Source organism: Sciurus vulgaris, assembly GCF_902686455.1.
Source record: "Sciurus vulgaris genome assembly, chromosome: 2".
NCBI lineage: Eukaryota > Metazoa > Chordata > Mammalia > Rodentia > Sciuridae > Sciurus > Sciurus vulgaris.
The window spans coordinates 95384502-95410876 of record NC_136462.1 but is presented as its reverse complement, the minus strand read 5'-3'; positions in this window follow the sequence as shown (position 1 = coordinate 95410876).

Sequence of the window (26375 nt, the reverse complement as noted above, 5' to 3'; positions counted from 1 at the left end):
TACTAAGAGGAAAATTCATTGCATGGAGCGCATTCCAGAAAAGAATGAAAAGTCAACAATTAAATGACCTAACATTACAGCTCAAAGCCCTAGAAAAAGAAGAACAGAATAATAGCAAAAGTAGTAGAAGACAGGAAATAATTAAAATCAGAGCTGAAATCAATGAAATTGAAACAAAAGAAACTATTCAAAAAATTGACATAACAAAAAGTTGGTTCTTTGAGAAAATAAACAAAATAGAAAAACCCTTAGCCACACTAACAAAGAGAAGGAGAGAGAAGACTCAAATTACTAAAACACATGATGCAAAAGGAAATATCAAAACAGACACCACTGAGATACAGAACATAATGAGAAGCTACTTTGAAAATCTCTATTCCAACAAAATAGAAAGTACCGAAGACATTGACAAATTTCTAGAGACATATGCTCCTCCCAAACTGAACCAGGAGGACATACACAATTTAAACAGATCAATATCAAGCAATGAAATAGAAGAAGCCATTAAAAATCTACCATCCAAGAAAAGCCCAGGACCAGACAGATTCTCAGCTGAGTTCTACAAGACCTTCAAAGAAGAACTCATTCCAATACTTCTAAAAGTATTCCAGGAAATAGAAGAGGAGGGTACCCTACGGAACTCATTCTATGAAGCTAATATCACCCTCATACCCAAACCAGGAAAAGACACATCAAGGAAAGAAAATTTTAGACCAATATTTGATGAATATAGATGCTAAGATCCTTAACATAATATTGGCAAACTGTATCCAAAAACATATTAAGAAAATTGTGCACCACGATCAAGTGGGGTTCATTCTTGGAATGCAAGGATGGTTTAACATCTGTAAATCAATAAACGTAATCCATCATGTCAGTAGACTTAAGATTAAGAATCATATGGTTATTTCAATTGACCTAGAAAAAGCATTTGACAATATACAACACCCCTTCATGCTGAAAACACTAGAAAAAATAGGGATAGTAGGAACATACCTAAACATTGTAAAGGCTATCTATGCTAAGCCCATGGCCAACATCATTCTTAATGGAGAAAAACTGAAACCATTCCCTTTAAAAACGGGAACAAGACAGGGATGTCCTCTTTCACCACTTCTATTCAACATTGTCCTCGAAACTCTAGCCAGAGCAATTAGGCAGACTAAAGAAATTAAAGGGATACGAATAGGAAAAGAGGAACTTAAGCTGTCACTATTTGGGGATGACATGATTCTATATTTAGAGGATCCAAAAACCTCCTCCAGAAAACTTCTAGACCTCATCAATGAATTCAGCAAAATAGCAGGCTATAAAATCAACACGCATAAATCTACAGCATTTTTATACGCAAGCAATGAAACAGCTGAAAGGGAAATGAGGAAAACAACTCCATTTGCAATAGCCTCAAAAAAAATAAAATACTTGGGTATCAATCTACCCAAAGAGGTAAAAGATCTCTACAATGAAAACTACAAAACACAGAAGAAAGAAATTAAGGAAGACCTTAGAAGATGGAAAGATCTCCCGTGTTCTTGGATAGGCAGAATTAATATTGTCAAAATGGCCATACTACCAAAAGTGCTATACAGATTCAATGCAATTCCAATTAAAATCCCAATGATGTACCTCACAGAAATAGAGCAAGCTATCATGAAATTCATCTGGAAGAATAAGAAACCCAGAATAGCTAAAGCAATCCTTAGCAGGAAGAATGAAACAGGGGGTATCGCAATACCAGAACTTCAACTATACTACAAAGCAATAGTAACAAAAACAGCATGATATTTGTACCAAAATAAACAGGTAGATCAATGGTACAGAATAGAGGACACAGACACAAACCCAAATAAATACAATTTTCTAAGACTAGACAAAGGTGCCAAAAATATGCAATGGAGAAAAGATAGTCTCTTCAACAAATGGTGCTGGGAAAACTGGAAATCCATATGCAACAGAATGAAACTAAACCCCTATCTCTCACCCTGCACAAAACTCAACTCACAATGGATCAAGGACCTTGAAATCAGACCAGAGACCCTGCATCTTATAGAAGAAAAAGTAGGTCCAAATCTTCACCTTGTTGGCTTAGGATCAGACTTCCTCAACAGGACTCCCATAGCACAAGAAATAAAAGCAAGAATCAATAATTGGGATAGATTCAAACTAAATAGCTGTCTCTCAGCAAAGGAAACTATCAGCAATGCAAAGAGAGAGGCTACAGAGTGGGAGAATATCTTTGCCTCTCATACTTCAGATAGAGCACTGATTTCCAGAATCTATAAAGAACTCAAAAAACTCTACACCAAGAATACAAATAACCCAATCAACAAATGTGCTAAGGAAATGAACAGACACTTCACAGAAGAAGATGTACAAGCAATCAACAGATATATGAAAAAATGTTCAACATCTTTAGTAATAAGAGAAATGTAAATCAAAACTACACTAAGATTCCATCTCACCCCAATTAGAATGGTGATTATCAAGAACACAAGCAACAATAGGTGTTGGAGAGGATGTGGGGAAAAAGGTACACTCATACATTGCTGGTAGGACTGCAAATTAGTGCAGCCATTCTGGAAAGCAGTGTGGAGATTCCTTAGAAAACTTGGAATGGACCTACCATTTGACTCAGGTATCCCACTCCTTGGCCTATATCCAAAGGACTTAAAATCAGCACACTACAGAGATACAGCCACATCAATGTTCATAGTGGCTCAATTCACAATAGCCAGACTATGGAACCAACCTAGATGCCCTTCAATTGATGAATGGATAAAGAAACTGTGGTATATATATATATATATATATATATATATATATATATATACACACAATGGAATATTACTCAACTATAAAGAATAATAAAATTATGGCATTTGCAGGCAAATGGATGAAATTGGAGAATATCATCTTAAGTGAGATAAGCCAATCTCAAAAATCCAAAAGAGGAATGATCTCACTGATAAGTGTATGATAACACTTAGTGGTGGGTGGGAGAGGGACAAGAATGGAGGAAGGAGAGACTGTATAGAGGGAAAAGAGAGGTGGGAGAGTTGGGGGGGAAGGAAAAAAATAATGGAATGAATCAAACATCATTACTCTATGTAAATTTATGAATATGGAAAGGGTATGCTGTTACTCCATGTACAAACAGAAACAACATGTATCCCATTTGTTTACAATAAAAATAAATTTAAAAAAATAAATAAATGTGTGTAATAGAAGTCGCTCTTGGTGCTTTGTAGTTCTCTGGGTTTTGATAATTGTATAGAGTCATGTATCCACCACCACTGAATTGCATGAAACTGTACCATTTCCTCACAACTCCCTTTGTAGAACCCTGCTTTTCTGTAGCTCTTACAACCACTTATCATTGTCAGTTTACTTGATCCATGTGAATAGGCACATAGCGGTATAGATGAACGCTTTTGGTTTGCAATTCCCTAGGAACTAATGATCCTTGTATCTTTTCATCTTGTTATTTTCTCACATATCATTGATGAAGAGTTGATTCAGATTTATTATTATTGGGGACTGTTTCCTCATTGTTATGTTTTAAATATTATTTACATTTTCTGGATACAAATCCTTTAGCAGATGTGGGATTTATAAATATCCTCTTAGTGTCTAATGGTTTGTCTTTTTATTCTTTAAAAATATCTTTCTAAGACTAAGTTTTTAATTTTGTTAATGTCTAACTTATTAATATTTTATTTTTTTAATTTTATTTTTTTGAATTAGAACAAATTTTATTCCATACTTTTATGATTATGACAAAATGTATCCTAAAGTTATATATCATTTAATTGAATTAATAAGAGTAAAATAGTACCAAAAAGATAAAATATGGTATAATTTAACAATTTGTATTACAAATTAAAATACTTCACAAAATCAAAGAGACTATCCTAGGAATACAGAGATAGGAAATGAGTAGAATAATCTTTAACTTCTTACCAAATAAGATATGAAATTTCATGGTTGACATTTACATAGTGATATTAGTATACATAGCTCAAGGACATTTATCTAGTGCCAGTCATTATCTCCTCAGGTTGGAAGATACTTTTCCTTGATACCTGTCATATTTCTGGAACTGTTTCACATAGTTCATCATTTAGCTTTAGAGTTCTTCTTTACTCATGCATATCACTGAGAAAGGACATAGAATTTAACATGAGAATTTTTCCAAAAATAGTCTACATTTTAATGAGAGTAGATTCATTAAATTAAAAAAAAATCCCAGAGACAAAAGGAGATAGGAAAATACAAAAAGAAACACAAATCTGTGATAAAATAAAATTTTATTTTTTCATGGCTAGGAAGAGTGATGTTAATATAGACAACCATAGGCCTGTACATCTGGCTATAGTTCATATCTTCCTGTGTTAAAAAACATTGCCCCTTAATTCCTAAAAATTTCTAGAATGGTCACCTTCTCCCAGCTGATCTCTTAGCTTTGCTCTTTACCCATGCAAAATCACTGAGAAACCAAAAAAAAAAAAAAAAAAAAGAAAGAAAAAAAATTGAAACAACAATTTTCACATAAGTAATGATTTCTTAAAGAGTAAGATATATTTTGATTATGTGAAATTTACTGATGCTTCTACAAATATAACAAAGTCCTTTGCTGTAATTTTACTGAAATTCTGTAGCAAAGAAGAACAGGTTACAATAATGTATTGGAAACGTATTTTACCTTTCCCAAGAAATATTTTATTTTCTAATGCATTTTTTGCTGCTCTTGTCACCCAAATCTTGATTAACGATGTTCAGAATTGATAATGATCTTCATAAAAATATTTTCCAAGTGCATTTCCTATACAGTCACATTCAACATGTCACATTCTTGTTGACATATTGTTGTCACCAAGGAGGAAAATGTAATGTCTGCCATGAACAAGTTTAAAAAAAAAAAAAAGTCTTCAGTTTGAATTAATATTGTTTGGAAGTTGCTGTTTCTTAACTTAGAAACCTCTAGATGCATATTTGTTCTGACACTGAAAGACACCTGAGTGCTGAGAAGACCCCCAAACCCCTGAGTCTCCTTAAGAAAATCTGCCCATGTTTCCCAGGCTTCTGTCATTCTGCTCCCAATGCCTGGATGCAGACATTTGGGAAGCAGCATTGGAATCATCTCCACTAGCATACATTAGTTACCATTTCTTTTCCTTTAAAGTCATATGTTCCTGAAGGTTATACTTAATTTACCTTAATAAACATGCAAATCTAAATTTCGTCATCATTCAGTTACTGAATATAATACTTTATCAGTCATGCTTTTAAACTTCTATCTAAAAACTCTTAATTGAACATAACGTCATGCAAATTTTTCTCCTGATTTCCTCTAGAAGAAATATTTATATTATGTTTTATACTTAGGGCTGAAATACATATTGAGTTAATTTTGATATCAGATATTGGGAAAATATCAAGATTCATTGTTTTGTAAGTGAATGTTAATTTTTTTCCCAGCATAATTAGTTGACAAGACTGTTCTTTCTTCCTAGAGTCTTCTTTCTACACTTGGTAAAGATCAGTCAACTACATTTGCTTCATTCTAATTTTGAGTTCTCTACACTATTGCATTGATTCATGCATTTATTTTCAGCACATCTTGCATGATTATCACAGATTTGGTAAGCATTGAAACTGAATAGTTTGGAACGTCCAACTTCCTTCTTTTTTCATAAATATTTTAAATATTATTTCTTTTTGTTTTCTTTTCCATTCATTAAAAAATAATTATATTATAAATATCTATAGTAAAGCATGTTGGGAGGTTTGGATAAAATTGTTCTGCATCTATAGATCAAATTGGAATGACTTGACATCTAAACAACATTGAGTCTCTTAATCCATGAACATGGTATACTTCTCTATATAGATTGTTCACTTTAATCAGTTTCCATAGTTTTTAACTTGAAAATCCTATTTTTGTTATATTCATACATAAGAATTTCATATTTTGGAGAATACTTTGTTTTACTATAATTTTAAGTTTACAGAAGTATTGAAAATATAGTACAACCATTTCCATATCCCCCTAATGGTAACACCTTCCCTAACTGTGAGGCATTGTCATGATCCAGAAATTAGCATTGCTATAATGTCAACTAAACCTCAGACTTTATTCAGGTTTCAATAAGTTTCCACTGATGTCATTTCCATTTTACAGGATCTAATTTAGAATGCCATGTTGCCTCTTATCTCTGCCAGTTTTTTAGTGTTTCCTTGCTCAATAAGACATTGACATTTTTGAATAGTAATAAAGTAGTTCGTAAAAAGTCCCTCAATGGTGGTTCTTATTATGGAGTTATGGATTTGAGGAACAAATTACAGAAATAAAATGCCCTTTTAATTGTGTCATTTCAAGTATATATGCTAACAGTATACATTATTACCTGTGATATTAATCTTATTCTGTTGGTTAAGATGATATCTTCCTGGTTTCCCTTCAGTAATTATTCAATTTTTTCCATTCTCTTCTCTGGAAAAAGAAAATTTTTTCCATTCTCTTCTCAAGTTCAAAACATACTTAGGGGGAAAAAGGTTTATTCCCCAATTCCTGGAGTATATGTTGGAATGTTTGGTACTTCTCTTCATTTATCTGCTCATTCAATCATTTAAATGTGGACACACTCATGGATATTTATTTCAACATTTGGGTTATATGTAAAACTCAAGTTATTTATTTTATTCCTGACATTATCCCATATTTAACTATTGAGTGATCTTTTAAATTGCTTTCTGTGTTTTCTGTTTTGCTATTGTTGCTGACCTTTTTAAATAAACATTTACTTTAGAACATTTTTAGTCTTACAGAGTTATTGTGGGGAAGATATAGAGGGTTTTCATATACATCAGAAAAGTTACCTCTATTATTAACATCTTATATTATTGTAATAGTATTTTCACAACTAATGAGTCAACAGTTATACATTACCATTAACTAAGTTTCAAACTCTATTCATACAGTCACAGGTTTACTGGAATGCATTTTTCTTGTTCCAGGATTCTATTTTAGGAACTATTTAGTAGTCATGTTCAATTAGGTTCCTGTACTTGTGACACTTTCTCAGGTTTTCCTGTTTTTCAAAGACCTTCACAGTTTGAAGGAATGTTGGTTGGAAATATTATAGAATTCCCCCTCTAATTGGAATTTATCTGTTGTTTTTCTAATTATTAGACTGTGACTATCTTTTGGAGGAGGAGATAAATAGACATTTTCATCACATTGTTTCAAGAATACAGGCTGTTTAAAATACCTCATTACTGTTGACATTAACCTTAACTATCTGACTTGATATAGTATTTGTCAGGTTTCCATTAATAATTACCCTTTTTCTTCCATTTCCATATTGTATGTACTTTTGGAAGAAAGTCATTATTCATAGTTCAAATTGAAAAAAAATGGGAGATATACTCCACCTTTTTGAGTGCTGAAGTGTCCACATAAATTACTTGGAATTCTTCTACATGTGAGAGATTTGTCTTTTATTCCTCATTTGCTTGTTTAATCATTATTTTAACCAGTAATTTATATCAGTAAGGACTTTTGGATATTTATATTTTATGTTTTGGATTATAAACCAATTTTGTATTATGTTGATCAAATTGTTATAGTTTTGGTCATTGGAAGGTATTTCAGTTGGCTTCTTTATCCTCTCACATCCCTCATCATTGTTATTCCTTTACTATGATTATTTTGTAATTTTGTTATCTTCTGGCATTATGAGATATTCTAAGCTCATCTTGTAAATTTCAAGCTTAATCTATATGAAAATTGGTTTCAGAACTTCTGTCCCGTATCTCTGTGAGGAACACATTTTCCAATTGTGTACCCTATTCTGAGCAATTCTTTTTGTCTTTTGTCTCATAGATATCATTCAAAACATCTTCTAAAGTTACTTATTGAAATTTCTCTTTGTCCTCAACCCCTTCAGGGAGGTCATATGATGTACTGTTGTGTGTAGTTTTAAGCTGCTATTTAATTGTTCTTTGCTAGAATGTAGGAATGCAATTGATATTTGCATTAATATCTTTCAAACTTCAAATTTTTACTCATAAGTTCTTGTAGAGTCCATCATAATTTTTCATATAGGGGATAATATTCTTTGCAGATAAAGGCCATTTTATGTCTTTGTTTCCAATGTAGATGCTTTTATTTATTTTCCTGAATTATTACCTTACCTAGAAGTTTACAGTACAATGTTCTAGGAGAAATTAAGGTGAATATCCTATTCTCATGCCAGATCTTAGGGGACAAGCATCCATTCTATTGTGATTAGATATATTATTGCCTGAAATTTTTTACATTGATCTTCTTTATTGATCTAATAATTTCTTCTTGGCTGAGCTTTTAAAACCAGGAATAAAATGGATATTTAATTGGTCAAATGATTTTTCTGTATCTATTGATGATGTTTAAAATATTTTTAAAATGGAGATATATTACCTCATTTTAAATGTTAATTCAAACACATTCCCAAGATAAACCTATTTAGTCATGAAATATTATCCTATTTATCAATTATTGGGCTCAGTTAAATTTTGTTTTAACTTTGCATCTAGGGTCACAGAGATATAGATTTGTAGTTTTCTTGTAGTGTTTCATTAGTATTTGATATCTGAATAATGATATAGTCAAATAAGAGTGAGAAATTAATCTATCCTCTTCAAGTTTATGAATAATTTGTTTAAAATTGTAGAACTCAAGAAGTCATTTGTGTTTGGAGTTTTCTTTGTGGGAAGCTTTTAAGTATAAATTCAATTACATACATATTTATTTATATTTTATTTTGAACACATGGAATGCCATGATAGTAACTTTTTAAATGCCCTTCTCTACTAATTCTAACATCTGTGTCAGTTCTGGATTGGTTTTGATTTCACTAATTATTATCCTCATTATGAGTTATGCTTATCTCTGCCTTTGCATGCCTAGTAACCTTTGATTGGATGTCAAACATAGCCAATTTTACCTTGTTGGGTACTGGGTATTTTTGTATTCCTATCAATATTCATGAGCTTTGTTCCTGGGGAAAGTCTTGTTCTTTTGAGCCTGATGTGCATTTTTAAAAGGAAGATTGTAGTAGTACTTACCCTAGAGCTAATTATTTCTCACAACTGAAGCAAAATCCTTCTTTACGCATTGCCCACTGCCCATGAATCTCAAGTTCATCCAGTTTGGCTTGTAGGAACAGGTACTATCTTTGCTCTGTGTGCACCAGACACTGTTACATTTAATTGTAAGTGGCTGATTATTTTTCTGGCCTCCGGTAATAAATTACAGGCATGGACTATTGTTACTCTGTTGAATACTTGAGAGGAAGTCTCAGCAGGTTTCCAGGATTTTCTCTAAGTGTAGCTCTCTTTTCAATGCTACTGTATCCTCTGAACTCTAGCTTCTAGTCATCCTTAAAGTCTTAGTTCTATCTCCTCATATCAGCTAATCTACTGGACTCAATCTGGGTTCCCCTCCCTCTGCAGCAGCCTGGAAATTTGACCAGTCAGGAAGCCATGCCAATCATGATAGTAGGCTTCCTTCACTTGTTTCCAGAGTTGTGAAAACTTTTACTTTGTTTTATGCCTGCTCTGCCTGAGGGTCCTGTGTGTGTGTGTGTGTGTGTGTGTGTGTGTGTGTGTGTGTGTATAGTTAACTGTTTGTTGGTCAGAAGCCAAGTCCCCACATACACATTTTTTGTTTGTTTTTGATCTTTTCTATTGTTACATTCTTTTCTACTGAATTACTTCTTTTTTCTTTTTTATAGCTTCAGGTCAGTTTATTCTATTTTTATTTTTTTTTACTACTAACATGAATTCTTCACTTATTAGTTTTGAGTTTTTTTCCTAATATCAGCATTCAATAACTTTTTCATTAGTTTTTAGACATTATTTTAAATATTTTTCAGTTGCATATGCTTTCTAATCTATTTGATGAATTTTTCTTTGACCAATGTCTTAGTTTGAATATCACTTGTTTTAAAATTTCAAATATATCAGAGTTAATTGAAATTTTGTTATCTGTTTCTAATTTACATACATTTGTGACAAAGCACATAGTCTGTGTAGTTGCGTAGTTGATATTCTTTGGAAATAATTGAGATTCTTTATGATTTAGTCTTTCATAGAGTTCTGTTCTGATGTTTGATAAACATTTGACTAATCTGAATTATTTGATGCTGAATGCTCAGTTAAATAGAACTGAACACTGTACACTACAGATTGTTTGGGTATGTTGCTCTATGCACTTAAGAAATACTGTGTAATCATGCAAAAGAAATGATAAGATAGTTTGATCTAATAATTTTGATAACAGCATACTTCATTTATTCCACTGAATCATCTTGAATTGTTATATTAATATTAATTGCAATGACAGCTAGTTTTCCAGCAGATAATAGCATATAGTTGTAAATGCTACAGTACTAGAACGACTCAAATTTTTACTCTATATGTGTGAGTGTGTATACGCACACACACACGTATGTATATTTATACTAACATACATATTATATAAATTATATGTTATATGTATATTATATATATATTAAACTTCCTTATATAGGACACAAATCTTCTGAATAAATGTTTCAAAAAATTTAAATAAACTTTAAGATATACCACGTTGACTTCTTACGTTATAGTTCATATTTACTTTCACTTACTCAAGGACTCTTTTTTTCATTTATTTCCACAAAAGCTTGCAGAACTTGAATACATTTTATATAGAGTCACCTGTGCTTAATGGCATGAAATATTGGGTAGGTATGTGTGCATTTAATTGGCTTTCTTTTAAACGAAATAGTTAAGTTTTCATAATTGTGGTACCCGAAGTATGTGTATTGTAAATATTATGGTAAACATAGACTTTCTTTTCACAGTGATTCTGTCAAGTTGAATTTGACAGGACCCATCAATTTAAGTTACGAGTTTTTGCAGCACTGAAAAATATACTGCCTCTTTGGGAGACTGTGAAAAATCATGAAGAATAGAAGATCACTTTGAGCCCTTCTAAACAAAGAGCTGTCTTTTTAAAAATCATTATTGGATGTAAGTAGTGAATGCTACAGTATTAACCCTTGATAGCATGGCAGACGAATGTAAATATTCTTTAGGGTAAAGATTTAACCATACCTTAGCTGGTCTCATATTGGTACCCTCCTTAGCTCTAGTTAAATCAATTCTCTCCCTCTCGCTCTCTGTCTCTGTCTCTGTCTCTCTCTGTCTCTGTCTCTCTCTCTCCCTCTTTCTCACTCACTCTCCCCCTACCCACTCACCCCAGGTCCTGAGTCAGTGGGATCATTAACTAACACCTAGTGTTTTGGTTTTGGAGTGAACAAAGAAGAAAACAATTGAGATTTTGAATTAATCTTTTAAGAATAACATCAGGTACTTGAATTCACTCTCTTATTGGGATAATATAAAAATTTGATGACTTCTACTCTCTGGTTGGAAGTGAGGTACCCAAAAATAAATAGGTCAAAGAATATGAAAATAAGAGATAAATTTTTTAAATATTGCCTGTAATGAGGTAAAAAAAAAATAATAATGCATCCAGCTCTTTGGCAGAGGTCAAAATGTCTGCCAGTCTTACAAACATTGTTCTCTGCTTCTTAGTATCCTCCAGTTAAAATATTATGTATTAAGAGCTGATGGTGGGGTAGAGTGGGGGATATCTGAGTGGTAAAACATTATGCTTAGCATGCACAGACTCTGGACTCAGTCCTTAGTATACTCCATTCATTAAAAAAAGAAAAGAAAAAAAGATGTTACCGTTTTATAAGTTTCTTGAATACAATAATTGATTGTTTATCTTTGGACCTTTCAAATTCACAAAATTATTCCAGGCATAAAACAGGTAGTTGTATATATAAATGTCTTTAAAATTGAATTAATAGAGTAGTTGCATACTCCTAGAAGAGAATTTTTGTTTAAATTCCTGTACATTTAAAATGAATCTTTGCAGAAAAATTGATTATATCCATATGTCAAAGTGTTTTCATAAACATTTCATGAGAGAAGAGGCTCCTTAAAAAAGACAAATGAAAATTTTCTTTCCTGGAAGAGATAATGTTTTACAATATTTTACAATTAATGTTAGATTCAAATATGTGTGTGTGTGTGTGTGTGTGTGTGTGTGTGTGTGTGTGTGTGTGAAAATATTTCAGGATTTCTTTTCAGCTGATGGTTATCTTAGCTTCCCAGAACTTCTTAATCTCATTTTGACCTATCAAAAATTACTGAAGTGTTTTATCAGAAATCATATCTATTTCCTAGATGAAACTCATGGTTTATGTAAAGCAAAAATGCACTGTTTCAGTATATGTTTGAGTAACATTCCTTTCTCCTTAATTCTATTGTAAGTGGACTATTAAAACAAATTAGAAAGAATTTGTTCTAACCCTCTTGAATTAAATTAATTTGAATATAATACGGTTGCTGGTTGGTTCCTTTGCTCTGGTGATACACTTTTCCTAAAAGAATAGGTTCTTTTCTTTAGTGGAAGAGAGTAGAGATGTGGCAGAGGGATCATGTGATGGAGAAAATGATAGGCAACTCCTTCTAGGCTAGGGAAGCAAAGATATAGAATAGAGATCCCTCAATCAATAAAGAATCGGGTGTCAATCCCTGCAAGACCTTTAGAACTTTTGCTTCTGACTTTGAAGAGATGTCTTTCACTGGACACAGAATTAATCCTAATGCTATTTAAGCCACATCACATCAGGAAGTTAACATCAAGTAATGTCAGCTACAGTTGGAATAGGACAGATATGATTCATGCAATCTACTCTTCATGTGTAAATCTTGCTGGTTTTCTTCACTTGTTTCATTAGCCTAAAGATAAAGACATCCCAGGTATAATACAATTAATTTTCTAAACAGATTTTTTGCATTGTTGGTAAAGTGTTAGATACTACAGTACTACGTAATTCTTTGAGTATATATAGATTGCTGCTTATAATACATGGACACTGAGCTGTGTGCTGTGCTGAGGTTAACAAGAAGAACAAGCAACAGTCTTCGACTTCACGGACTTCATGGATGCTTAGTGATACCACATTAAATATTACCGTGCATTAGGTGGACATCTTAATATAATAGTATAGTGGTTGAACTCAGTATAAACTAACTGCTACATTTAAAAATAAATTCCATTTCTCCTAAAAAACAGTCTTCATTCGGTTGCTGGCCTAAAAGATTTCAAAGTCTTAGTCATCAAATTAAGTACTCACAGTCCAAATGTAAAATATGAAAGATATAATAAGACTTGTTGATTATCAATTATATTTCTCCTGCCCTCAGACAACATAAAGACACTTTTAGGGCTAAAGAAGAGAGCTAGAGAAGAGAGAAACTATTTTGATGTTGAGAAGGGATGAGAATCCTTTGTAGTTTTCACCATTTCTACTCAAATTTTGGGACATGAGGTAAGAATAATAATTTTTTTAAAACTACAGATATGAGATTTTGTAAACCAATTCCTGACTTGATATAAATATTAAATAGGTCAATTAAAATACATACTCTCTACATTTGAATTTAAGAAGCAAAAAAATATCCAATAGCATCTTGCCATTAAAAGCTCCATAAAATCTCCTTCATAGCCATTACAAAGTTGTACCCCAAAGAAAGTATGGTTGGTGAGTTTAATATGTGAATCTGTTGAGGCGAAGGCAAAATGATCAAGAAAAGTATCCTGGCTTTTTAGTGATATTAAAAAGCAATGAAAACATGCTTAACAATACAGCCTTAAATTATAAGGACTGGTAAAACCACAGGAAGAATTAGATGAATTAATTACTATATGTGAAAATGTTAACAAAAATATACAGAAAATGGAAATGTAAATAATAACAATAATAATATATAACATGACCATATATATGAGCTATCCATTTCCAACTACATTTTGGAAGCAAACCAATACATTTTTTAAATAACCACAAATTAGATTCCAAATGAAACCTCAATAAGTTTCCAGTGAACCACATCATGTCAAATTATCTTTATTAAACAGGTTCAATAAAACTAAAAAGTAGTTTTTAAAATTGCATAGAAAAGAATATATTACTTTTAGAAACTAAAATATCTTCTTATAAATAGTAGTTTTACATAGAAAATAACAAAAAATAGAAATATTTAGAACTGAATGAAAATGAAAATATTAAACAATTTTTGTGTGATGGCTTAAGCAGCACTTAGAAAAATATATTACTTAAAATTGGTATGGCAACAAACAAGGGAGGTTAAAGGTAAGTAATCTAAGCCTCCCAATGATAAAGTGCAAAAGAAAAAGACAGTGCTTCCCTATTTCCTCTCTCCTACACTCACCCCTCAATTTGTGATAACCACTATTCTATAATTTTCTACATGTATGGGAACATAATACTGAACCTCATAGATACATATATTTTTCCAATTATGAATAAAATAAAACTTAAACTAAAATAAGACAGAGAAAAACAAAATAATTTCACAAATAAATGATGTAATATTAATAAAATTTCAAAAAATCTAAACAAAATCCAGTTCCTTAGGGGAAGAATAAATAAGATAGATATTCCAAGTTCTAAAAGAATATTCCAAGCTATAAAAATATGCAAAATTCTAAAAGAAAATGATTGCCAGTCATGATTACCAAATCCAGCAAAGATATCTTTCAGAATCAATAAAGAAATAAAAACTTTCCTTGCTAAGTATAAACTAAAAGAATTGGTGCCCACTAATCTTTCTACGTAGATTAGTCAAAGATAAACTGTACAAAGAGGAATCCCAAAGCTCCCAAATAGATGAAGATCACTAGAAGAAAGCTAACTGTTCTAACAGAGATTTCCAGCCTGACAACCATTTTTGTCAGAGTTTGGTCTTTGTCTCCTGTCCATACTGGTGTCCATTAAAATTGAGAACATGGCCCACCAGATATGACCACCAGATGTGACCACCTAGTATAACCAGTGTTCTTAGTGCTCTGCTTTGCACTTTGGGTTTATTCTTCTTCACTATTTCTGAAGAAATTTTCTGATCATCACCTACTTGAACATATTCTCATCTTCCCCTCCTCCACACATGCATTCTATATTCATTTTGTCCAGGATTACTTTGGGCATTCTTTCTAAACATCTAGTCACATTTGTCAGCCTTCTCACTGGAAACAGAGACTGTATTTTCACATACTCTCTCATATGGCCCCCACTGAGAAATGAAGTCTTTTTTTTATATTCAGCACTGTATCCATTGCTAGCATATAATAGCAATCAAATACTAGGTGATAAGTGCATTGAGAGTACATAAATGAGTAAATAAAGGGAAAATATTGTCTCATGGGGCTTATATAATATTTGATGTAGAATACAAAAGAAAATATTAATGGAAAAATATAAAGTTCATAGTATATTTTATGTTTTGCTTTGATGAAGACCTTGACTGATATACTCTTCACACACAATTGCTCTGCAAATTTTTAGGAATAGGGAACAATGTCTGGTGAACTCTCAAAAATTAATACTCCTTTTTAGTCTTTTATTTATAGAAAGAGATAAAAGCACTCACAATTTAGTAATGATTAATGACGTCTAAAGTTGGATTTCACATTTTATATAGGGTAGAGAACAATAGTAACCACATTAATGACAAGTAAATTAATTAATTTCAAAATTGATTTCACATAAACAATTGTGTATTTATTAGCTTTCCATTACAATGTGAATGTGCTAATATTTTGCCCTTAAATATTTCTAATGGAAAAACCTTTTTTGACTATTAAATTTATTAGTTTATAGCTGAAAATAGTATGCTTTATTTTTAGATTTTATTGTAATAAAACCACAGCTTCACTACTTTTGTTGTGCTGGCATCTTGCAATTTTCTAAAATGGAGGGTAAAAATTCTTAAAATCAAACTTAACTTCAGAATGGACGAGTAGTAATTATTCATGGACAACAGCAGCATCTGTTAGTCTTCTCAAAAACATGAATTGTGTAACCATAACCCACACCCTGTCTTGGGAATGTCTGTGACTTTGAAGAGGTCCTACAATTGACACGTGACATTGCTACCAGGATAACTCAGGGTATGAAGCACCATTTGTGAGACAATGATTCCTAGGAATGGAAGAAATGTGTTTCTAGGGATATTCTTCATGAACAGTGATTTCTAAAGGTTCTCATTTTCTAAAGAATGCAGAGTACATAACAAGGAACATCTGAGTAGTTAGAATTTTGGGTTCTTAGGCACGTGTTGTACACTGATGGTTGTGGGCATGGGTTTTGGTATCAAAAAATCTTTGCAGTCCAGTCCCTTCAATATATGTAGATATACTAATTATTCACATTGCAATCCCTGAACCTAACCTTTTCATCTCTGAGATAAGCATGATTTAACCTTCCTTACAGGATATCATGCAAAAAATATTGTGAAAATGGAGGCAAAGTGCTCATCAAGTGGTCTGATATGTACAGTATACTATAACTTGCAAGGTTGCTATGAGTGTCACATGCTATAAGGCAAGTGAAAATGGTTTGAAATCACTAAAGCACTATACAAATGCATCACTGTTTTAATAAAAAACAAATTATGGCATGATATTTCTTGAAAACTGTATGCAGAATATAATATACAAATATAATCTACAAAATGTAGCATGCAATACCCTTGCTCAAATATTCAGAAAAAGTTAAATATTTTAACTTTATTCTAAGAACTCTAAGAATTCAGGATGAGGCAAGAAGGCCTCCATATATCCTGAAAAAAATAGTTTACTGTGATTCCTACCATTAATATCAATCAATTCTTAAAGAAAATTCTATGTGCTTAATTCCATTGTATGCATTTGGAGAATAAAGCCATATCTAGGAAACATCATTTAACAGAGGAAATAGATATGAAAGCAGAAAATCATTCTAAAGGCAGGATAAAAAAATAAACTCTGATGTGGTTAGAAACAATGAGATGGAAAACCAAGGGGGAAGGTATAATACATTTCAACTCAGGCAATAGGGACTGCTTCAAGGGTACTGCAGACTTTGAGTTTTGCAATAAAAATAGCATGTAATCCTGCATGGGAAAGAGTGGAGACAAGCCAGGCTGCATGCTTAGCTTGAGAAATGGCACACAGGTTTGAATGCAGGTGACATGCTTGGCACAGGCCAGCAAACAGGTGGGGCTGGAGATTAGCATATGAAAGGTATAGCTGACAATTGCCACTCTTCCTTGAACATGGTTATTATGAGTGGATGCCCTTTTCCCAGTGCATTTCTGGAATCAGCTTTCCTCATTTCCAGAATGTTTCAATACTGCATTACAGAGTCTATATGATTTTTTTTGTGGAAACTAGTCATGAATCCTTCCATGTTAAATGGAAAAAAAGTAAGAGTGTTGGGACCCAGGATAGCCATTTTTTTTCCATTTCTCACAGTTGGTCACTTCTCAAGCAAAGAGCAGATTTAGCACTCTGAGGGAAAAGACAATGGCCTTTGGTAGCAAGATGCACAGACAAGCAAGGAGAGGACAGTTGGGGTTAAAGTAACCCAGGGGTCATAGTGGGAATCAGAATTGACTCTGCCATCATTTGTTTCTCTCTGCAGAGAACTGAGTAATTAATTGAATAGTGTAATGACAAACCATGTTATACGGAAGTCAAAACACAGTGTGACTTTAGGTTTAAGCCCTAGAATCAGAAAATGTGATCTAAATAGTGATTAAAACATTGATTAAGTACACACAGAAGAGTGCATGCTGCAGTGACATTCATCACTTATTTGAAATCATACTTTAAATAAATACTGGGCATCCTTTTTGCAGAATGCAACCTAGAACACACATGTATGGATTATATGTTTAGTTATGCCATATTTTAAAGTCTTAAAGCAATCAATGTAGATGTTTATCTCAACATTTTTCCTCAGTGAATCATTATTTTATATTTGCACTAATAAGTAACAGAAAATACAGAATTCTAAATTCTTATTAAATTGCTAATTAAATAATGATAAATGTACTTTCTGAAATAGGTGTTTTAGTTAGCTTTTTCACTGCTGGGATTAAAAGACCCAGTCAGAACAATTTTAAAGGAGAAGTTTATTTGAGGGCTCATGGTTTCAGAAGTCTCCATCCACAGAAGGCCATCTCCATTCCTCTGCACTCAAGGTGGGGCAGTGCCTCATGGCAGAAGAGTGTGGCAGAGGGAATCAGCTCACATGATGATCAGAAAGCAGAGAGACAGGTCTCCATTTGCCAGATACAAATATATACCCCCATATATGCCCCCAGTTCCCACCTCCTCCAGCCACATCCTACCATTCAGTTACCACTCAGTTAATACTTATCAAGGGAGTAATCAATGATTGGGTTAAAATTCTCACAACCCAATCATTTCTCCTCTGAACCTCGTTAACTCACGTGAGCTTTTGAGAGACACCACATCTAAACCATAACAGTAGGGTACCACACTTAATGATAATCAGAAAAGCAAGTTAGCCACACAGACAGATGTTCCTGATAAAATGCAAGATGAAAAAAATGGAGGTTGATATTTACACTGTAATTACTAGGATGAAAGCACAAGGAAAAGTAATAAAAAGGGACATACAGAAATGCAAGTTGATGTCCTTTTTATAGGAGATGACATACTTTTTTATTTCAATATTTACTTTATAATCCAATTTTTATAATCAACAAAAACAATCTTGTTTAAAATGCAGTGCTTATTTATGAACTTGATATAGGACATCTGAAACATTATATAATATTTTTAAATAGATGAAAAGGCCTCATCATCACTACTAGTTCTGTTCACTTTCAACTGAAAATAAATCAGCCTCCATATGTGCAATGAGATAAAGTCACAAGGACAGTAGGCAAAATTGTGTGGCACGTGGTGGGTGGGGATGAGGGCCTACACTGTGTGCCAACACGATAGGGTAAAATCATGGATTCTGACAGATGCCTGGGTCACTAGACAGAAGTGACAGTGGGTGAGCACTTTGCAGTGGAGAAGTTCCTATTAAGTACCTACTCTCTGCACTGTGCTAGGTGTTTCACAGATGTGAGCTGACTGTACCTGCTGCCATCCAAAAAGACAAAAGGGGATGTGGCAGTGTTGTCCAACAGTAGGCATGCTATTAATTTAAACTTTGGCAAAGATAGAGGAGTAACAGGACTGTTTCTCCAAAATATTTCACATTTAAATAGCTGACAGAAACCGGAATAGTTTGTAAAAAAAATCCTATGTGTTCATATAGAACTTCACAGGTGATAAAAATATCCTTACAATTTATGGGTGATTTTACTCCGACTACCATGGACAAATAAATCAGCAGTAGCTCTTTGAACACTGTTGAAAATAGTTACCAAATCCTATGCTGGGTGAAGGATAGGTAAAGATGAATTTGAAGTAGTTGTTTGGCTTTAGAAAGTCACAATTTAGCCTCTTGAATCATGCAATAAACTGTTGGAACCAACACCAGGAGCCTGTAATCCGTTGTTGCTGCTGCTTTTCTGTACTGTGGATTGAACTTGAACTTGCACCTGCGGTATTAGTGAGCCAACTGTACCAACGTTGATTCCCCTCAATGCTCTGTTTCAAAATGTTCCTTTTATTTGATTACAGAGGGGTTGGTTGTTTTCTTCCTCACAGGACTGTGTGTGAAACAACTCTTACAAAGCATAGCAGGTGATTTTGGTGCCTCCGCCAAATCCATTTAGTGCACCTGACATCCACACAGCTGTGGCCAACAGCTTCTTCAAACTGCCAGATTCCTTCAAGCACATCTTCTTCCACATTTCTGTCTCATTTCTTTCTCTGCAGTTGAACTTTTGTAACACCAAACAGGCCATTACCACTTCATATCAATCTCCACACTTGTCTTCCACCATTAGTAGATTTGCGAAGCAGGGCTTCAAAGCCACATTCAAAGTGACTGGGTTTCCAAAGATTATATCATATTTGGAAATATGATCACACAGGAAATAATATCTTATTAAATATTTGTATAATATGCAGGAAAGGTGTGGAATTCCTGCATAATAGCCTCATCTTTGAAGGGAATATTATGAAATATATTATGAAAATATATTACAATTTAGGTGAAGTAGACAGATATTGAAAGGGTGAAAGTTACCCACAATAATTTTAAAAATAGAAAAACTAGATAGATTTATCTGAAGAAAAGTTAGTGTTACTTATTATTAATTAAAACCCTACCCCAAATGACTTCATGGATGAAGTATTCCAAAAATATGAGGAAGCAACCCTACACAAACTTATTGAGAAACTTAGGGGAAAAAATTCCTAACATTTATGATATAAGAATTAATCTGGAGGGATTCAAGATGGCGGACTAGAGGGTGGCTGCGTTTCGTGTTGCTCGAGGACTCAGGACTCAAGAAGAGGAGATATAGAGAGCCTTAGGACCAACTCAAAGCAGCCGGGCGAGAGTGTCCCACTGGGCAGGTGTCCCGGACGGGGCAGGCGTCCCAGACGGGGCGGTAGCCCCGAAAGCAGGAATCTTTGCAAAGTAGAGCTGCCGGCGAGACGCCCCTCCCCCAGCCGGAGCAGTGATCGCAGACAGCTGGGAGCATTGGAGAGGTGGCTGTTCACCACAGCGCTTGGACTCGGCGCAACCCACCCGGGCTCTGGGAGGCTGCCCAAAGGAGAAGGAGAAATACGGGCTCGGCACGTTGCTTGGAATTGGAGCAGCTGCGCCAGGGCTCCGGGCGGCTATCTGGAGGAGCAGTGTGGACTCAGGACTCAAGAAAAGGAAATATTGAGAGACTTGGGACCAACTCAAAGCAGCCGGGTGAGTGTTTCCCACTGGGCAGGGGGACCGAAAGGGGCGGTAGCCCCGAAAGCAGGGAACTTATGTGAAGTAAAGCTGCTGGTGAGATGCCCCTCCCCCCGCCGGAGCAGTGATCGCAGACAACTGGGAGCATTGGAGAGGTGGCTGTTCACCACAGCGCTTGGACTCGGCGCAACCGACCCGGGCTCTGGGAGGCTGCGCAAAGGAGAAGGTGCTTGGTGAGCTGTTTGGACTGAAAGCGACCACCCCTGAACACAGGGGGCTGCCCAGAGGAGAAGGAGAAATACGGGCTTGGCACGTCGCTTGGAATTGGAGCAGCTGCGCCAGGGCTCTGGGCGGCTATCCGGTGGAACAGTGTGGTGAGTGGTTTGGTCCCAGAGCATCCGCTCCTGAACACAGGGGGGTTGTCTGGAGAAGGAGGAGGAGCCACGGCGGGGTGCTTGGGCTCGAAGTGACTGCACCAGGGCTATGGGAGGCAATCGGGACAAGAAGGTGCACAGTGAGTTCTTGGGACTCGTGACGCACCAGATCTCTGGGTGACTGCCTGGTGGAGAAAGAGGTGCGTGGTGGGTCACTTGGTCTTAGAGCGACCGCACGGAACAACAGGTGGCTGCCGGAGGAAAAGGCGTGTGGCGGGTCACTGGGACTTAGAGCGATTATAAGGGGCTCCAGGTGGCTGCTCAGAGGAGGGGCCGCATAGCCAGGCGAAAAGTGCAGAGCAGGGTCCTAGATGGCTTCTTGGTGGAAGGGCCCACAGACAAACTGAGGGGCAGAGCGAAGGCTCCAGGACTGCAGGCAGCTTCTCTGAGGAGAGGCAGCCGAGGGGATTCGTTTGCGAAGGGTGAGGCTTCCAGGCCCAGGAGGTAGGTCCGGGTCCCTGGGAACATTGCAGAAGAAGGCTGCCCAGCCCAGGCGGTAGTTGTGAATTGAAAGGAACCTATGGGAGGAAAACCGACCAGTGAGACCTCCCCACCGGGTGACTCCTCCCTGTTGGGTGAGGTTCTCCCAAAAGGACTGTAAAATCAGAGACACAGGCCCAAACTAGTCTTGCATCAGCCCACATCCTACTTCCCTTCTGGATGACCATTCATCAGCAAGTGAAGGTACCTCTGCCCAATAGCAGGGAATATACCCCATCTGAAGGCCACCACCCCTAGGGAGTCAGCTCCCTTGTGGAGCACTGCATTATCAACTTCCTCCAAGATTTCAGGCTACTGAAGACTAAGAGGGGATATAATAGAAATCTTCAGGGATATTATAAGACAATAGAGGAAATCTGCAATATCACAGCAGTCAACTGATACCTGAACAATATGAGAAAACAAGGAAAGAAAATGCTGCAAACAAATCTAGATGTTACATCAATGAAACCCAACGACAGCATGGCAGAAGAAATGACAGAAAGGGAGTTCAGAATGTACATAATTAAAATGCTCAAGGAAGCAAATGACGAGATGCAAGAGCAAATGCAGACACTGAATGATCACACCAATCGACAGTTAAAAGAGCAAATACAGGAAGCAAAAGATCACTTCAATAAAGAGTTAGAGATATTGAAAAAAAACCAAACAGAAATCCTTGACATGAAGGAAACAATAAACCAAATTAAGAACTCCATAGAAAGCATAACCAATAGAATAGAACACCTGGAAGACAGAACATCAGACATTGAAGATAAAATATTTAACCTTGGAAACAAAGTTGAACAAACAGAGAAGATGGTAAGAAATCATGAACAGAATCTCCAAGAACTATGGGATATCATGAAGAGGCCAAATTTAAGAATTATTGGAATTGAGGAAGGCTTAGAGAAACAGACCAAAGGAATGAACAATCTATTCAATGAAATACTATCAGAAAATTTCCCAAATCTGAAGAATGAAATGGAAGATCAAGTACAAGAGGCTTATAGGACTCCAAATATACAAAATTACAACAGACCCACACTAAGGCACATTATAATGAAAATGCCCAACATACAAAATAAAGACAGAATTTTAAAGGCCGCAAGAGAGAGGAATCAAATTACATTCAGGGGGAAACCAATACGGATATCAGCAGATTTTTCAATCCAGACCCTAAAAGCTAGAAGGGCCTGGAACAACATTTTTCAAGCCCTGAAAGAAAATGGATGCCAACCAAGAATCTTATACCCAGCAAAACTTACCTTCAAATTTGATGATGAAATAAAATCCTTCCATGATAAACAAAAGCTAAAAGAATTTACAAAAAGAAAGCCATCATTACAGAACATTCTCAGCAAAATATTCCACGAGGAAGAGATGAAAAACAAAGAAACAAATCAGCAATGGGAGGAACTATCCTAAAGGAATTGTCAAATAAAGGAAGAACCAAGTCGTCTCAAAATGAATAAATAAATAAATAAATAAATAAATAAATAAATAAAATGAACCAAATGACCGGGAATACTAATCATATCTCAATAATAACCCTGAATATTAATGGCCTGAACTCATCAATCAAAAGACATAGACTGGCAGATTGGATCAAAAAGAAAGATCCAACAATATGTTGCCTGCAAGAGACTCACCTCGTAGAAAGAGATACCCACAGACTAAAGGTGAAAGTATGGGGGAAAACATATCATGCACATGGACTCAGCAAAAAAGCTGGGATATCCATCCTCATTTCAGATAATGTGGACTTCAAGTCAAAACTAGTCAGAAGGGATAAAGAAGGACATTACATACTGCTTAAGGGAACCATAAATCAGCAAGACATAACAATCATAAACATCTATGCCCCAAACAGTGGCTCATCCATGTATGTCAAACAAATCCTTCTCAATTTCAGAAACCAAATAGACCATAACACAATAATACTAGGTGATTTTAACACGCCTCTCTCACCACTGGACAGATCTTCCAAACAAAAATTGAACAAAGAAACCATAGATCTCAATAACACAATCAATAATTTAGACTTAACGGACATTTATAGAATATACCATCCAACCAAGAGCGAATACACTTTCTTCTCAGCAGCACATGGATCCTTCTCTAAAATAGACCATATATTATGCCACAAAGCTAATGTAAGCAAATACAAGAAGATAGAGACACTACCTTGTATTCTATCAGATCATAATGGATTGAAGTTAGAAATAAATGAAAGTAAAAAACAGAAGCTACTCCAACACCTGGAGATTAAACAATATGCTATTACATGATGAATGGATAACAGAAGATATTAGGAGGGAAATTAAAAAATTCTTAGAGGTAAATGAGAACAAAGAAACATCATATCAAAATCTTTGGGACACTATGAAAGCAGTACTTAGAGGAAAATTTATTTCATGGAGCGCATTCAATAAAAGAAGTAAAAATCAACAAATAAACAACCTAACACTTCAGCTCAAAGCCCTAGAAAAAGAGGAACAGACCAACACCAAAAGTAGTAGAAGACAGGAAATAGTTAAACTCAGAGCTGAAATCAACGAAATTGAAACAAAAGAAACTATACAAAAAATTGACAAAATAAATAGTTGGTTCTTTGAAAAAATAAACAAAATTGATAAACCCTTAGCCACTCTAACAAAGAGAAGACGAGAGAAAACCCAAATCACCAAAATTCGGAATGAACAAGGAAATATCACAACAGACACGATTGAAATACAAAACATAATTAGAAGCTATTTTGAAAATCTATATTCTAACCAAATAGAAAATTTCGAAGACATCAACAGGTTTCTAGAGACATATGAATTGCCTAAATTGAACGAGGAGGACATACACAATTTAAATAGAACAATTTCAAGTAATGAAGTAGAAGAGGTCATCAAAAGCCTACCAACAAAGAAAAGTCCAGGACCAGATGGGTTCTCAGCCGAGTTCTACAAAATCTTTAAAGAAGAGCTCATTCCAATACTTCTCAAAGTATTCCATGAAATAGAAGAGGAGGGTACCCTCCCAAACTCATTCTATGAAACCAATATTACCCTGATACCCAAGCCAGACAGAGATAAATCGAGGAAAGAAAATTTCAGACCGATATCATTAATGAACATTGACGCAAAAATTCTCAACAAAATTTTAGCAAATCGCATACAAAAATATATTAAAAAGATAGTGCACCACGATCAAGTGGGTTTTATCCCAGGGATGCAAGGTTGGTTCAACATCCGGAAATCAATAAATGTAATTTGCCATATCAATAGACTTAAAGTCAAGAATCACATGATTATTTCAATAGATGCAGAAAAAGCATTTGATAAAATACAACACCCTTTCATGCTCAAAACACTAGAAAAAATAGGGATAGTGGGAACATTCCTTAACATTGTAAAGGCCATCTATGCTAAGCCCATGGCTAATATCATTCTAAACGGTGAAAAACTGAAAGCATTCCCCCTAAAAACTGGAACAAGACAGGGATGCCCTCTTTCACCACTCCTATTCAATATCGTTCTTGAGACTCTAGCCAGAGCAATTAGACAGACCAAGGAAATTAAAGGGATATGAATAGGAAAAGAAGAACTCAAACTATCCCTATTTGCGGATGATATGATTATATACTTAGAGGAACCAGGGAATTCCACCAGAAAACTGTTAGAACTCATAAATGAATTCAGTAAAGTGGCAGGTTACAAGATCAATGCTCATAAATCCAATGCATTTTTATATATAAGTGAGGAATCCTCAGAAAGAGAAATTATGAAAACTACCCCATTCACCATAGCATCGAAAAAAATAAAATACTTGGGTATCAATCTCACAAAAGAGGTAAAAGACCTCTACAATGAGAACTACAGAACACTAAAGAAAGAAATCGAAGAAAACCTTAGAAGATGGAAAGATCTCCCATGTTCTTGGATAGGCCGAATTAATATTGTCAAAATGGCCATACTACCAAAAGTGCTATACAGATTCAATGCAATCCCAATTAAAATCCCAATGACGTACCTTACAGAAATAGAGCAAGCAATCATGAAATTCATCTGGAAGAATAAGAAACCCAGAATAGCTAAAGCAATCCTTCGCAGGAAAAATGAAGCAGGGGGTATCGCAATACCCGAACTTCAACTTTATTACAAAGCAATAGTAACAAAGACGGCATGGTACTGGTACCAAAATAGACAGGTAGATCAATGGTACAGAATAGAGGACACGGACACAAACCCAAATAAATACAACTTTCTAATACTAGACAAAGGCGCCAAAAATATGCAATGGAGAAAAGATAGCCTCTTCAACAAATGGTGCTGGGAGAATTGGAAATCCATATGCAACAGAATGAAACTAAACCCATATCTCTCACCCTGCACAAAACTCAACTCAAAATGGATTAAGGACCTTGGAATCAGACCAGAGACTCTGCAGATTATAGAAGAAAAAGTAGGTCCCGATCTTCAACATGTCGGCCTAGGACCAGACTTCCTCAACAGGACTCCCATAGCACAAGAAATAAAAGCAAGAATCAATAACTGGGATAGATTCAAACTAAAAAGCTTTCTCTCAGCAAAGGAAACTATCAGCAATGCGAAGAAAGAGCCTACAGAGTGGGAGAATATCTTTGCCAATCATACTTCAGATAGAGCACTAATCTCCAGAA